The 13,252-nt window shown below is 36.4% G+C and overlaps 1 protein-coding gene across 5 annotated transcripts in view; it reads left to right on the plus strand.

The window, feature by feature from the left end:
• Positions 1-13,252, plus strand: part of MAPK8 (mitogen-activated protein kinase 8) — a 97,231-nt gene that overhangs the window by 23,561 nt on the left and 60,418 nt on the right. The gene's annotated exons all lie outside the window — the stretch shown is intronic.

Genomic DNA, 13,252 nt, shown 5'->3' on the forward strand with positions numbered 1-13,252 from the left:
TTGAAATCAGAAGAGAGATCAGAGTTGAAAATACGCATTTGGATTGTTGGATCAAGGTGGTGACAGCTGTGGATGTGGGGTGAAATTCATCAGAGCAAAGGAATAGAAGTCCTAGCCTTTGAAGATTTTTTTTATTTTAATATCTAGGTAGAGAGAATGACTAGTTCTTAAAAGCCCAAGAAGAACTGATTTCAGCACACCAGGACAGTGAATTATTAGAGAAACTACAGTGTATTAGTTTTTTGTGGCTGATTTAACGAATCACCACAAGTTTAGTGGCTTGAACCAGTAGAAATTTATATTCTTTTATAGTTCTGGAGGTCACAAGTCTGAAATCAGTATTACTAGGCCAAAATCAAGGTGTTGACAGAGCCATGCTCCTTCTAGAGACTATTTCAGCTTCTGGTGGCTGCCAGTATTTCTTAATTGTGGCCATGCCACTTCAGTCACTGCCTCTTGTGGTCACATGACCTCCCCCTTTCTATTTAATCTCCCTCTACCTTGTAAGGATATTTATGATGGCATTTAAGGTCTATCTGGATAATCTCATCATGAAATCTCATCTGCCAAAGGTTTACCCTGAGCTGTTTTTACCTACTCAACACTGATGACACCAAATGTGTGGGCTTTTTCCTCATAGCAACCAATTCTCTGATTCTCTGGACACTACATGGGTATTCTACAATTCAATACTGATACTAACTACCAGAGTTAATGCAGACCCCACCGGTTGAAGGCCCAGTACTTCAAGATTGCCCACACTCCAGATGTCTGTTGTAAGTCTGGATCACCCCATAGTTCTGACTAAATGGCTGTAAAGTGGAGGTGGGGGGAGTCCCATGACCCCTCACCTCAGGTTTGATAATTTGCAAGAAATGACTCAGAGATTAGAGAAGCACTTTAGCAACTATTGCCGGATTATTGTAAAGCGTGCAACTCAGGAATAGCCAGGTGGAAGAAATGCATTGGACAAGTCACGGGATGAGGAGTTTGAAGAGTTTCCATGCCCTCTCCAAGCATGTCACCTCCCAAGTACTTTAATGTGTACACCAACCTGGAAGTTCTCCAAACCCCATTGTTCAGGATTTTACTATGTAGGCACGATTGATTAAATCATTGGACGTTGGTGATTTACTCACTCTCCAGCCACTCTTCCCCTCCTTGAAGGTCAGGGGATGGAGCTGAAAGTTCCAACCCTCTAATCATGCTTTGGTCTTCCTTGCAACCAGGACACATCTTGAAGTTACCTATGGCCCTTAGCTACCATCTAGCCATCCAGTTAGCATACAAAAGACACTGTTACCACTGCAGAGATTCCAAAGGTTTTATCTTAGGAGCTGTGTGCCAGGAATCAATACATTTTTTATTGTGTCACATTTAACAAATAAGATAACCTTCTCAGGTTCCAAGGATTAGGACCTGGTATCTTTGGGGAAGCATTTTTCAACCTTTCACACAGGAGAAGAGAATGCTTCAAGGATTCTGTTGATCAGCTATGTTAGGTCAAGTTAAATGTGAATTGACAATATTCTGTTGGTCGTCTCGGAGACCTCTTTGATGGAAGCAGAAGCCAGATTGGAGTGTTTTAAGGGTGTAGGGAGGCTGTTTAGTACCTAGAAGTTGCAAAACTTCTTGTTTGATAGCTTTTCTGTGAAGAGAAGGATGTTCTAGGATTTGGCAGGTTGAAGAGAAGGGAGAAATTTTGAAATGAATTTTGTAAAGAGTAGGAAGTAATTTTAAAAACATTGTGCACTCATTGAGGTTTATCATGAAATGATAGTTGTATCCGTCATTTTGTGTTACTTTTTCTACTTGCACTTGAGTGTGAGTATGGAGAAAGCAGATATTTGGGTTCCTCTGGGCTTAGGATTTTGCAAAACAGGAATTTAAGGTATTCCTAAGAGTTTTTTTTTTAACAGGATGGAACATGGAATTTAAGTTGGCCAAAAAAGCCCAAAACCAAAAAGAATATAGTAAGAGGAGGATAGATGGGGAGAAGAAAGTCAAGGTACTAGAAGACCATTTGAGTTCAAAGATTGCTTATTACGAGGGTGGTTTATCAGTAGGCCTCCAGGAGAAGAGATTATGGTTAGAGTGGTATACATGAACTATGTTTTCTACAAGTGGGTCAGTTTCAGATGATGACTAGATCCCAGATAGTGACCATGGGAAGAGTTAGCTAGGGTTAAGTAGAGAGATAGATTGTTGTAGATGAGGATGTCAGAAAACTGAAAGAACATAGTTTTGGACAGTGATCTCAGGGATGTTGATAATCTTTGAGGGTGATAGGGTTTAGGGTAAAGGGGAAGACTTTAACTAGGCATGAAACTCCTCAGTGAATGAGGGAGGTGCGAGGAAGGCTGGTAGATCACAGCAGTAAAGATGGGAATAGGTGTTGCAGCTGAAACATGAACTTTAAAGGAGCAAGTTTTTGTGTATATGTCTCCTAAGAGAGTTTGGGAATCATAGTAGTAGTGGGGAGCAAGCAAGATACCTATACCACCATTTGAGAAAGCATGGGTGGTGGTTTGAGACAAGACAGGGTTTCATTGAAAGCAAACAAAGCAAATGTTTGGAAAAAAGGTTGACAATATAGGGGAATTTGGAGCTGCAGATTTAGTGGCTTTATAGAAAGGTTTGGGAAGGTTAAGGAAGAGTGGAGGTCTTGGTCACAGGTCAGAGGTATAGAATTCCATGGAGATGATGGTGGGCATTTGGTTAGGCATTAAAAATAATTGGTTTTTGCTGAAATGAGAAAGGAGAGGCATTATGATTTTTTTCACCTTTTTCTTTGAGATGGTGGACACTGGGCCCAGTTCTCAAAATAATTGACTAAAATTGACCTAATGTGAAGGCTTCAGTTGATCTCAGTCTTAACTTGCTTCACAAGGCAAGTGTTTCAGCTTTTGTAGGCTTTTATTTCTACTGTTTCTAAGAGAAGGCAGTAGAGGTCAAGGAGCCAGAAGGGAAGGAGACAAAAGAAGGTGATGCTATCCATAAAAATATATGGAAATATGTGCTATAAATTTATTATTTACAAATCTGGATTATTTGATATGTGGGTTTGTAGTATTTTAATTCTAGAAAGATTACCCATTGAACATAGCACATGTGTATCTTCTGGTGTACCTCCAGTCACTTTCATTTAGTCAAGATACACTTAAGGAATGCAAGTTAAATAGTTGGTAATATAGAACAATGTCAGAGTAAACAATGATATTTTGACTCTAATTATGGGTTTCACCAGTGACCACAGATAATTTAAAAGCGACTATAGTTCATCACCTTTGAAAATATTACAAGGAAATATGGCCCAGATGAATTTTAGAAAGTTTAGGCTAAAAGATTTGCTTCTCTATATTCATTTTGTAAATTGCACATATTTTATGAGCTACTTTTGAGTTTACAGATTATGGTACTATTTATAACTTACTCTTTTCATTCCTAAAGAGCTCCCCCCATTTAAGATTTGCCAGATTGGCCATCTGCAGTTGTTTCCCACTAGTCATTAGTTTTTCATCATGTACTTAACCAAAACAGTTCTGTTCATTCCTATGTTGGGGAGTTTCACAGCAGGCCACTGTTGGGTATCGTCTTCTTGGTGGCCATTGTCAGTGTACATTTCTAAACTGGTAGACTGTTTATTAGGATCTCATTGTTGATATATTTTCTAGCCTCATAATGCTGTAAGATTAATCTTCCTGATTAAATTCAAAATATACGTTATATAGCTTCTATGAACAAGGCAATGTGTTAATTACTTTGGAAAACTTTAAAAAAAAGTAACAAAAATTTTTCTACCCTCCAAATGTCTGCAGTCCATGGAGAGGTAGCATGTATGTAAATATACCCAAATTGTGTAGTTAAATTGCTATGAGACAGGTAAAGTTAAAATGCTGTAGAGTTCAGGAATTCTAGGTGATTGTGATATGATCGAGCTCTTTAGGAGTGAAAAGAGTAAGTTATTTTTTCCTCTCTGCCCACTGAAATCCAGATGGAGTCAGAAAACAAAAGGTTGGTAAATGCTTCCTAAAAGAAAATCACTTAAAGTGATGCGGGAAGGTTAAAGGTTAAAAATCATGAACTTTTTAAAAAAGATTATGAAGTTTTAAAGGAAAGTAAGAATAATAATATCAGGTACGTTAGAATTTGAGGAATAGACATTAACAGAACAAAACGGGCCTTTTTTTATTGATAAATCATAGTGGAAGACTTTGACATCCTTATCTCTGAGAGTAAAATATACAGAGAATAAACAAGACCATAGGAAATAGTAGAGATTCAGATAAACTTGTCAGGGATTCCCAGTTTCATGGCTTGATCCAATATTTCTATGAATTCCCCACTTTATTTCCTTATGGTTGACTCACTCTTAACTATTGGGTGCCTTCTCAATTTGGCTTGTGAGTCAGCAAGTATACAAGCCTTGGCTTTTTTTTATATTCTGCTAGAAAACCAATCCTAAATATTTTGTGAAATAAGTGAAATTACCAAATATTTGTAGTGTCAAGGGGAAGTGTATGAATGAAATAAATCAGGATCATCTCTTTGAGTTCAAAATCTGATTTTTTTTTAACACACACATGCACCCTACACACCAACACACACACACATGCACACACAATCTGCCCCTCTTTACCAAGCTTAACCCTGAAGAAAATATAAAAGTAAACTTAAAAGTGATGCAGTATAGACTTCTGCTTCCAGAAAGATGGAATAGATACACTTTTCCCTGTTATTCCTAATAAGTACAGCTAAAACCCTAGACATTATGGATAAAACAAATGTAAGAGTCCTGAAAAGTTGAGAGAAGAAGGTAGATTGGCTTAGGACCTCAGGACCTAAATAACATGATGGTAAAAATCCTGGGTTTTCTTATTGCCTCATATATTCTAGAATGAGTGTGGAGAAGTTGGCAACCCTGAAATGTCGGGCACAGACCAATAAAACTCTGAGAAAAGTCTATCTTCTTTTTAACCAAGGACTAGAAAAGGAATAGCCTAGTGGGAGGAAAAACTTTTAGGCAATAACTGCTCGGCTCCAGCCAAATACACAGGAAAGACCACCTTGATTAGCAAAAGCCAAGTAGAGACCTAGACTTCCACTCTTCTCGGGCATAACAAGGCAACCCCTCCCCAGTGGTGTCAGTGGTGGTAATGTGGGGAACAGTGACTGTACACTTTTCCTAGCCGGGGCAGTATTGAGGATCATGAGCTCCCACCTTCAAATAGCAAGGAGTTCCTCCTTCCCTCCCTGCCCACTTGTGGTCAAGAAAAACCTGATGAATAATCTGGACTACCACCCATGCCAGGCAGTAATGAGGCTGTATTCTTTCCTCATCAGAGCATTCTTAGAGAAAGCCTGCTATAACAATATTTTAAAAGATCCAGAGTCTCATAACATAATACCCCAAATATCCAGGTTTCAATTGAAAATATATCAAGAACCAGAAATGTTTTAATTCAAATTAGAAAAGACAATTAAGACATGCCAACATCAAGACAGGATTTTAAAGCAGCACCAAGAAAATGTTTCAACAAGCAATTGCAAACATATTGAAATAAATGAAAAAATAGAAATTCTCAACAAAGAGTAAGTGTCAGCAACTTTGATGAAATGAACTGACTGCTCAGAAAGCACAAGCTGCCACAGCTCACACAGTATGATATAATTTGAATAGCTCCATAACTGTTAAGAAATTTTGTAATTTTAAAGAAAATTTTAAGAAAATTTGTAATTTTAAAATGAAAACTAGACCCAGATAGTTTCACTGGAGAATTCTACCAAATGCTTGAAGAATGCATACTTTTTGTACACAGTCTCTGCCAGTAAGTATAAGATGAATGAACCCTTCCTAATTCATTTTATGAAACTAGTATTAACTTTGCCACCAAAATCAAAGACATTACCAAAAAAACCCCACAAAACTGTACACCAGTATCGCTCTCATAAGAATAGGTGCAAAAAACCTTTAAACAAAATGTAAGTAAATATAATTCAGCAGTGTATAAAAAATTATACACTGGGACCAGGTGGACGTTATTCCAGGAATGCAAGGTTGGCTCAAGTGTTTGAAAATCAGCCAGTGTAATCACCCATATTAACAGGATAATGAAGAAAAGTCACATGATCATATCAGTTGTTGTAGAAAAAGCATTTGACAAAGTTGAATACCATTCACTACTAAAACCTTCAGAAAATTAAGAATAGAGGGAAACTTCTTCAAATTCATAAAGAACATATAAAGAAAGCATGCAGTTGATGTCATACTTGATTAAAGAAAGAATACCCTTATTATTGGAAATAATATGTCAAGGATGTCCATTTTTACTACTCTTATTCAGCATAGTGTTCGAAGTTTCAGGCAGCACAATAAGAAGGAAAAAAAGGGCATACATCCAGATTGGGAAGGGAGAGAGGAAACTGTTCCTATTTGCCTGTGATATGATCACGTCTGTAGAAAATCCCAAATAATCTACAAAAAAACCCTGTAGAACTAACAAGTGAGTCCAGCAAGATCACAGGACACAAGATTAACATACAAAAAGCAGTTTCTGTACTCCAGCAATGAACATGTAGAAACTGAAAAAAAAAAAACAAAAAAAACAAAAACAAAAACAACAAAAAAAACCCACTACTGGGGCACCTGGGTGGCTCAGTCAGTTGAGTGTCTGACTTTAGGTCATGATCTCATGGTTTGTGAGTTCAAGCCTGCATCAAGCTCTCTGCTGCACAGAGACCACTTTGGATTCTCTGTCCCCCTGTCTACATCTCCCCTGTTCATGCTCTCTGTCAAAAATAAATAAAAATATTTTAAAAATACCAATACCATTTGTAATTGCTTTAAAAAATGAAATACTTATATATGAAACTAACAAAATGTATAAAACTTGTATACTGAAAACTATAAGATGCTGATGAAAGAAATCTAAAATCTAAATTAATAGAGATACTTTGTTCATAGGTTGGAAGACTCAACAAAGTACTGAAGTCTGTTTTCCCAAAATGGCTATACAAGTTTAACAAAAGCCCTGTCAGAATCTCAGCAAAGTATTTTTGTGGGTATGAACAAAATCATCCTAAAATTTATATGGAAAGGCAAAGGAAGTAGAGTAGCTAAAACGACTTTGAAAAAGGAAGAATAAAATGGGAAGAGTTACTGTACATGATTTCAAGACTTATTATGTAGCTAGAATAATCATGACTGTTTGGTAGTGTCAGACAGACCTATAGGTCACTGGGACAGACTAGAAACAAATCCACATAAGTAAGGTCAATTTATTTTTGGTAGATGTGTAAAAGAGAATGGAGGAAGGATAGTCTTTACAACAAATGGTGCTGGCACAACGGAGTATACATTTGGTGCTGGCAACCAAATGAACTTTAACCTAAACCTCATACATGACGCAAAAATTAACTCAAAATAGATAATAGATTTAAATGTAAATCCTGCAGCCATAAATCTTCAAAAAGGAAACACAGGAAAATCTCTGAGACTTAGGACTTGGTGAAGGGTTCCTAGACATGACCCCAAAAACACAATTCATATAAGAAAAAAAAATCAAAAAAATTAAAAATATTTGCTCCATGAACGACCATGTTAAAAAGATGAAAAGACAGACTACGTAGTGGGAGAAAATGTTAGCAGCCCACCTATGTGACAGAGCACTCATAACTGAAATAAGTAAAAAATTCTTAAATCCCAATAGTAAAAAAGCAGTCCAGTTAGAAAGTGGGCAGAAGATGTGAAGAAACATTGTAATGAAGAGGATATATGGGTGGCAAATAGCATATAAAAAGATGTTCAGTACTACCAGCCATCAGCAAAATACAAATTAAGATTATGAGATATATCTACCCAACCAACAGAACCATTAAAGTAAAAAGTAACATGTATGTTGACATAAAGAGTAGCAACTAAAAGAAATAGAAGGAATAACTTTGACATATAGGGTAGGGAATTGAATAAGGAAGAGTATGAAATCCTAAGAAAGAAAGAAACAGGCAAAAACAATTTACAGAATAAGCAGAAAACAAAATGATGGACATAAATCCTACTATATTTGTAAACCATGTTAAATATAAAATGGGCTAAGTCTCAATTAATTTAGGACTGGATTTTGAAATTTTTACTATACAGTCTACAAAATAAAGTTGACAGTAAAAGGGTGGAAAGGATACATCGTGCAAATACTAGTACATATTTTTAAGTGGAAAAGCTTTACTAGAGATAAATTGGGTTGTTTCACATTAATAAAAGATACAGTTTAATACAAAAATTAATTCTAAATGTTAGATACCTCATACTGTGACCCCCAAAAATATGTAAAGCAAAAAAATGCAGAAATAATACAAGAAGGAAAAAAAGACATAAGCATAATTTTGAGAGTTTTCAGCTTTCTCTCATTGACTGATAAAACGAGCAGACAGAATATTGACATAAAACCTTATAGCATCTTTTTAGCTATTGCATGTCTGTAGAATTTGTAGTCACATCCCTTTTTTTTCCACCACTCTTATTAAGGGGAGCTTGTGCTGCCTTTTGCTCAGTCTTGCCAGAAATTCATCAATTTTTGTTAGTCTTTTTTAAAATTTTTCAATTTTTAAAATACACATAAAATTTACCATTGGTCACGTTTACTATATTTACAGTGTTGCACAACTGTATACTCTAGTATACACTACTGTGTAGTTCCCAAACATTTCACTACTCCAAAAGGGGACCCTGTACGCATTAAGTAGTCGCTTCTTCCCCAACTCCAGCCCCTGGCAACTTCGTATCTACTTATTGTCTCTATGGATTTGCCTGTTCTCAATATTTCTTATAAATGGAGTCATACAATATGTGGCCATTTATGTCTGGCTTCTTTTATTACCAGTGTTTTTCAGTTCAGATCACTCATGTTGTAGCATGTATCATCACTACTTTCTTCCTTTGTATGTCCGAATAACATTCTATTGTATATATGTACCACATCTGGTTTGTTCATTCATCAGTTGATAGACATTTGGGTTGTTTCTACCTTTGGTAATTGTGACTAGTACTGCCATGAATATTTGGGTAGAAGGACCTATTTTCATTTCTTTTGCATTTATGCCCAGGAGGGGAATTGCTGGGCCATATGTTAATTAATTCTATGTTTAACTTATTGAAGCACCCACCAAACTGTTTTCCACAGCATTTGCACCATTTTACATTTTTGCTAGCCATATACAAGGGCTAAAATTTCTCCACATCTCACCAGTGCTTGTTATCGTCTGTGTTTTTGTTATAGCCATCCTAGTGGATATGAAGTGCTATCTCGGGGTTTTGATTTGAGTTTGCCTGATGGCCAGTCATGTTGAATATCTTTTCATGTGCTTACTGACCATTTGTATTTAATCTTGGGAGAAATGTTTTTGCCCATTATTTAGTTATTTATTTATTTATTTTAAGGTTTATTTATTTATTTTGAGAGAGCAAGAAAGTGTGAATCAGGGAGGGGCAGAGAGTGGGAGAGAGAATCCCAAGCTGGCTCCACACTGTCAGCGCAGAGCCCAACATGGGCTTGAACCCACCAACTGTGAGATCATGACCTGAGCCGAAGCTGGTTAACCGACTGAGGCAATTGTCTTTTTGTTACTGAATTGTACGAGTTCTTTATATATTCTGAATTCTGGACCTTCGTCAGATAATATGAGTTGCAAATATTTTCTCTTATTCTGTGGGTTGCCTTTCACTTTCTTGATAATGTCCTTTGATGTACAAAGTTTTTAATTTTGGTGAGGTCCGTCCAATTCATCCGTTTTTTTTCTTTTGTTTAGTGTGGTTTTGGGGACATATCTAAAAAATCATTGCCAAATCCATGGTTAAGATTTACTCCTCAGTTTTTCAGGAGTTTTGGCTTTTGTATTTAGGTCTCTGATACATTTTGAGCTAATTTTTTAATATGGTATAGATAAGGGTTTCATTCCTTTCCATGTTGTTATCTAGCTGTCTAGCACTGTTTGTTGAAGAGACTATTAGTGCATAGAATTATCTTGGCGTTTTGTTGAAAATCAGTTGACCATTGGTGTGTGTGTATTTCTGGACTCTATGATCTACTTGTCAGTCCTTACTCTAATACCATACTGTTTTGATTACTACAGTTTTGTGGTAAATTTTGAAATCAGAACGTGTGAATCTCCCAACTTAGTGTTTCATAAAAAAATTCAGCTTTTTGCTGATCCCTGTAATGTTTGTTTCATTAATTTGTGCTTTCATCTTCATTATTTTCTTCCTTTTACTGTACTTCTTGGACTTATTTTGATACTCTTCTTCTAACTTTCTTGGGTTCACATTTGGCTTATTAATTTTTACTTTTCTTAAGTGTGAATATCCTTCCATCATTATACTGCATAACTTTATCCCTCAAGTTTTAATGTTTTTTTTTTCATTAATTCAGTTCCAGGTGTCACTTTCAGTAGTTTTCTGTTTATACTTTACTGTTCCATTAAGGTAATTTTAGTTTTATCATTAAAAAAAAACCCTGTTACACGAGCTTTAAAGAAATGTAAACTAAAACTACATGAGATACTATTAGTTTACATTAAAAATTTTGTCAATTCCAAGAGTTGGTGTTAACCATTTTGGAAAATAATTTGGTATCACCTAGTAAAGCTGAACATGTGCTTAATGACCCAGCAGCTCAACTCTTAGGTAAATACCCTAGAAAGAGCATAAGCCAATGTGTATGGGGGATATCTACAAGAATGTTCAAAGCAGTGTTTTTCATTACAGCCCAAAATGGGAAACAACCTAAATCTCCATCGTAGTAAATTGGATAAATTGTGGTGTGTTCATGTAGTGGAATACCATTCTACAGGGACAATGAACTACAGGTACACAAACACATGCACTCTCTCTCCCTCTCCCTCTCTCTGTCTCTGTCTCTCACATATCATAGTTATAAAATTAAATGAAAGAAGAAAAAACAATATGTTTGACTGTGATTTCTTTTATATGAAGTTCAGTAAGAGGCAAAACTGAAAAATATGACTGGGATAAATGACTAGATTGTGAAGCTATAAAGAAAAGCAAGGGAAAGATTCTCCAAACTTGGATAAATGGTTACCTCTTGTGGATGGCAGAGATGGCATTGGGGAGGAATTTCAAGGGACTGGCAATGAGTGGTGGTTACACTGATGTACATACACTTTATTCTTTAAGTGTGTGTATATATATAATACACTTTTGATAAGTGATAGATTTTACAAGATGAATTCTTTCTACATTTATGCACCAGTAAATCTATATTGATGAAATGGTTGATTTTTTTTTTAGAACATATAAATAACCAAAATGAGATCAGAAGAAGTGAAAGACTTGAACTGATCAATATGAAAATGATATCAAGCTGGCTACTTTTATATGTGAAATGGGAACCTGACCCACTTTTTAGAGCAGTCTGCTTTTGTATTTCGAAACCTAACTCTCTTAGACACTACTACCTGATCAGACTACTAAAATCTCAAAAATGTCATTTCTAAAACCAATTTTTTCATCTTTCTGCTTTTCTGGTGTTGCCAGCCTCTTTATTTATTTTCGTTGACTGCCCTTATTTGACTTCTGATCACCACTGAACTTACTTTACAATGTTTTCATTTTATTCACTTTCCCAAGCTTTCCCCCTCTGTTCCCAATCTCTTACTGTTACCCAGGACCTTATGTTGTTTTCAGTGCCAAAACAAGCCACTGAACATGAATCCTTTCAACTTCCACCTAGGCTTAAATGTTTCCGTATTGCATATAGAATAATGCTTACCCTTTTCAAAAAGGAAATGTATTAGAGATATCACCTCTCTCCTTTTTATCTCCTTTTCAGTTTTCAAGCCACTCCACTCTGCTCACATTGCTCTCTCATACTTCTCCACGTTTTCCTTCTTACCCTGATTGCTGCTGTTTCTTCCTTACTCCTTCCCTCTCTCCCATTCTCCTTTACTTTCTTCCTTAACTTTCTCTTCAAACAAAAAACAAACAAAACCCTTGTAAGTCTTTCCCAAGGAGCACTTCTTAGCTTCCATTTTTCATCTTACCAATTCATATGTAAAACAATATGTTACATGACATAATTGTGTTTTCTACTTGGGTTAGTAATAACCAGTACATTTCCTGGCACACACATTAGATTGTCTTCAATCCTAGTAGCCTCTTCCTCATGCCTATATATTCAGCTGGTTAACAAAAAACCCTATTGATTTTCTTTCTAGTACTCTTTAAGTCTTCACTCATTTCCATTGACCTGGCCAGGTTCATTTGCCTTTCATAAAAGCCCTTAGATGGTTCTCCAAGGTCTGCAGTGCAAAAATAAACTCATCCCACCTTTCTAGTCTTATTTCCAGCTATAGATCCTTCATGAGGCTTGTATGCCCCACAAAACGGACTATTTTTTACTCTTTCTTTACAGTTGCTGGTTTCGCCTCCCCCCCCCCCCTTTTTTTGGTCTTTTGCCTCTTTTTATAATTTATTCTCTTTACCCACATACCCATCCCCTCCACCTCCTCTCCCTCCCTGCCTAAATCTCAGAAAGAATGATACATAAGTAAAAGTTGTCTTTTTTCAGGCTAAATTCTTAGCTTCAAAGATTTATGTAGCACTGTATTTGTATCTTTTCTGACTCTTGTTTTTCTGTTTTGCATTAAAATGAACTTGAGTTGGTGTCTTATTCCTACTAACTAGTGTTTCTGCATCTTGGGGTCAGGCAGTCATCTTTACTCTTTGGAGCTTGGAACACAGTTTCCATTGTTAAATGTGAGTTAATTGTAAAAAACTTCAAACCAAAAAAAAACCCCACATTTTCTTTTAATTAACCTCCGGGGGGGGGGCACCTAAAAACCCATTAAAGTTTAGAGTTAAAATCTTGCCTCTTATTCCAAATTTAATTGCCCAGTATCACACTGTTCAAGTAATTTGTGGCTTCTGAATCTTTTACATTTTCACATTCTGACTTTTAGAAGCAGTGCTGTTGATTTGAGTACTTGGGAGAGTTTAATCCTCTTGTCCTTCCTGGGGCCTGGAGTTTATTAAGTCTTAGACATTTTCCTAGGGCCTCCTGCTCTGCTAGGCGGTGCAGGGAGTGAGTGCCAGGAGATCCTAAGTGAGCTGGGGTCCTCATAACCCTAATAGCATGGGAATCCTCAGGCAGAAAGGTGGCATCATCTGTTACTCTGTTCCCAGTTCCCCCCCTTTTTTTTTTCAACCAGAGGCTGCCATCTTGTTTCTACTGCCTATAGC

The sequence above is a fragment of the Panthera tigris genome, chromosome D2 (assembly GCF_018350195.1).
Source record: "Panthera tigris isolate Pti1 chromosome D2, P.tigris_Pti1_mat1.1, whole genome shotgun sequence".
NCBI classification, from domain to species: domain Eukaryota; kingdom Metazoa; phylum Chordata; class Mammalia; order Carnivora; family Felidae; genus Panthera; species Panthera tigris.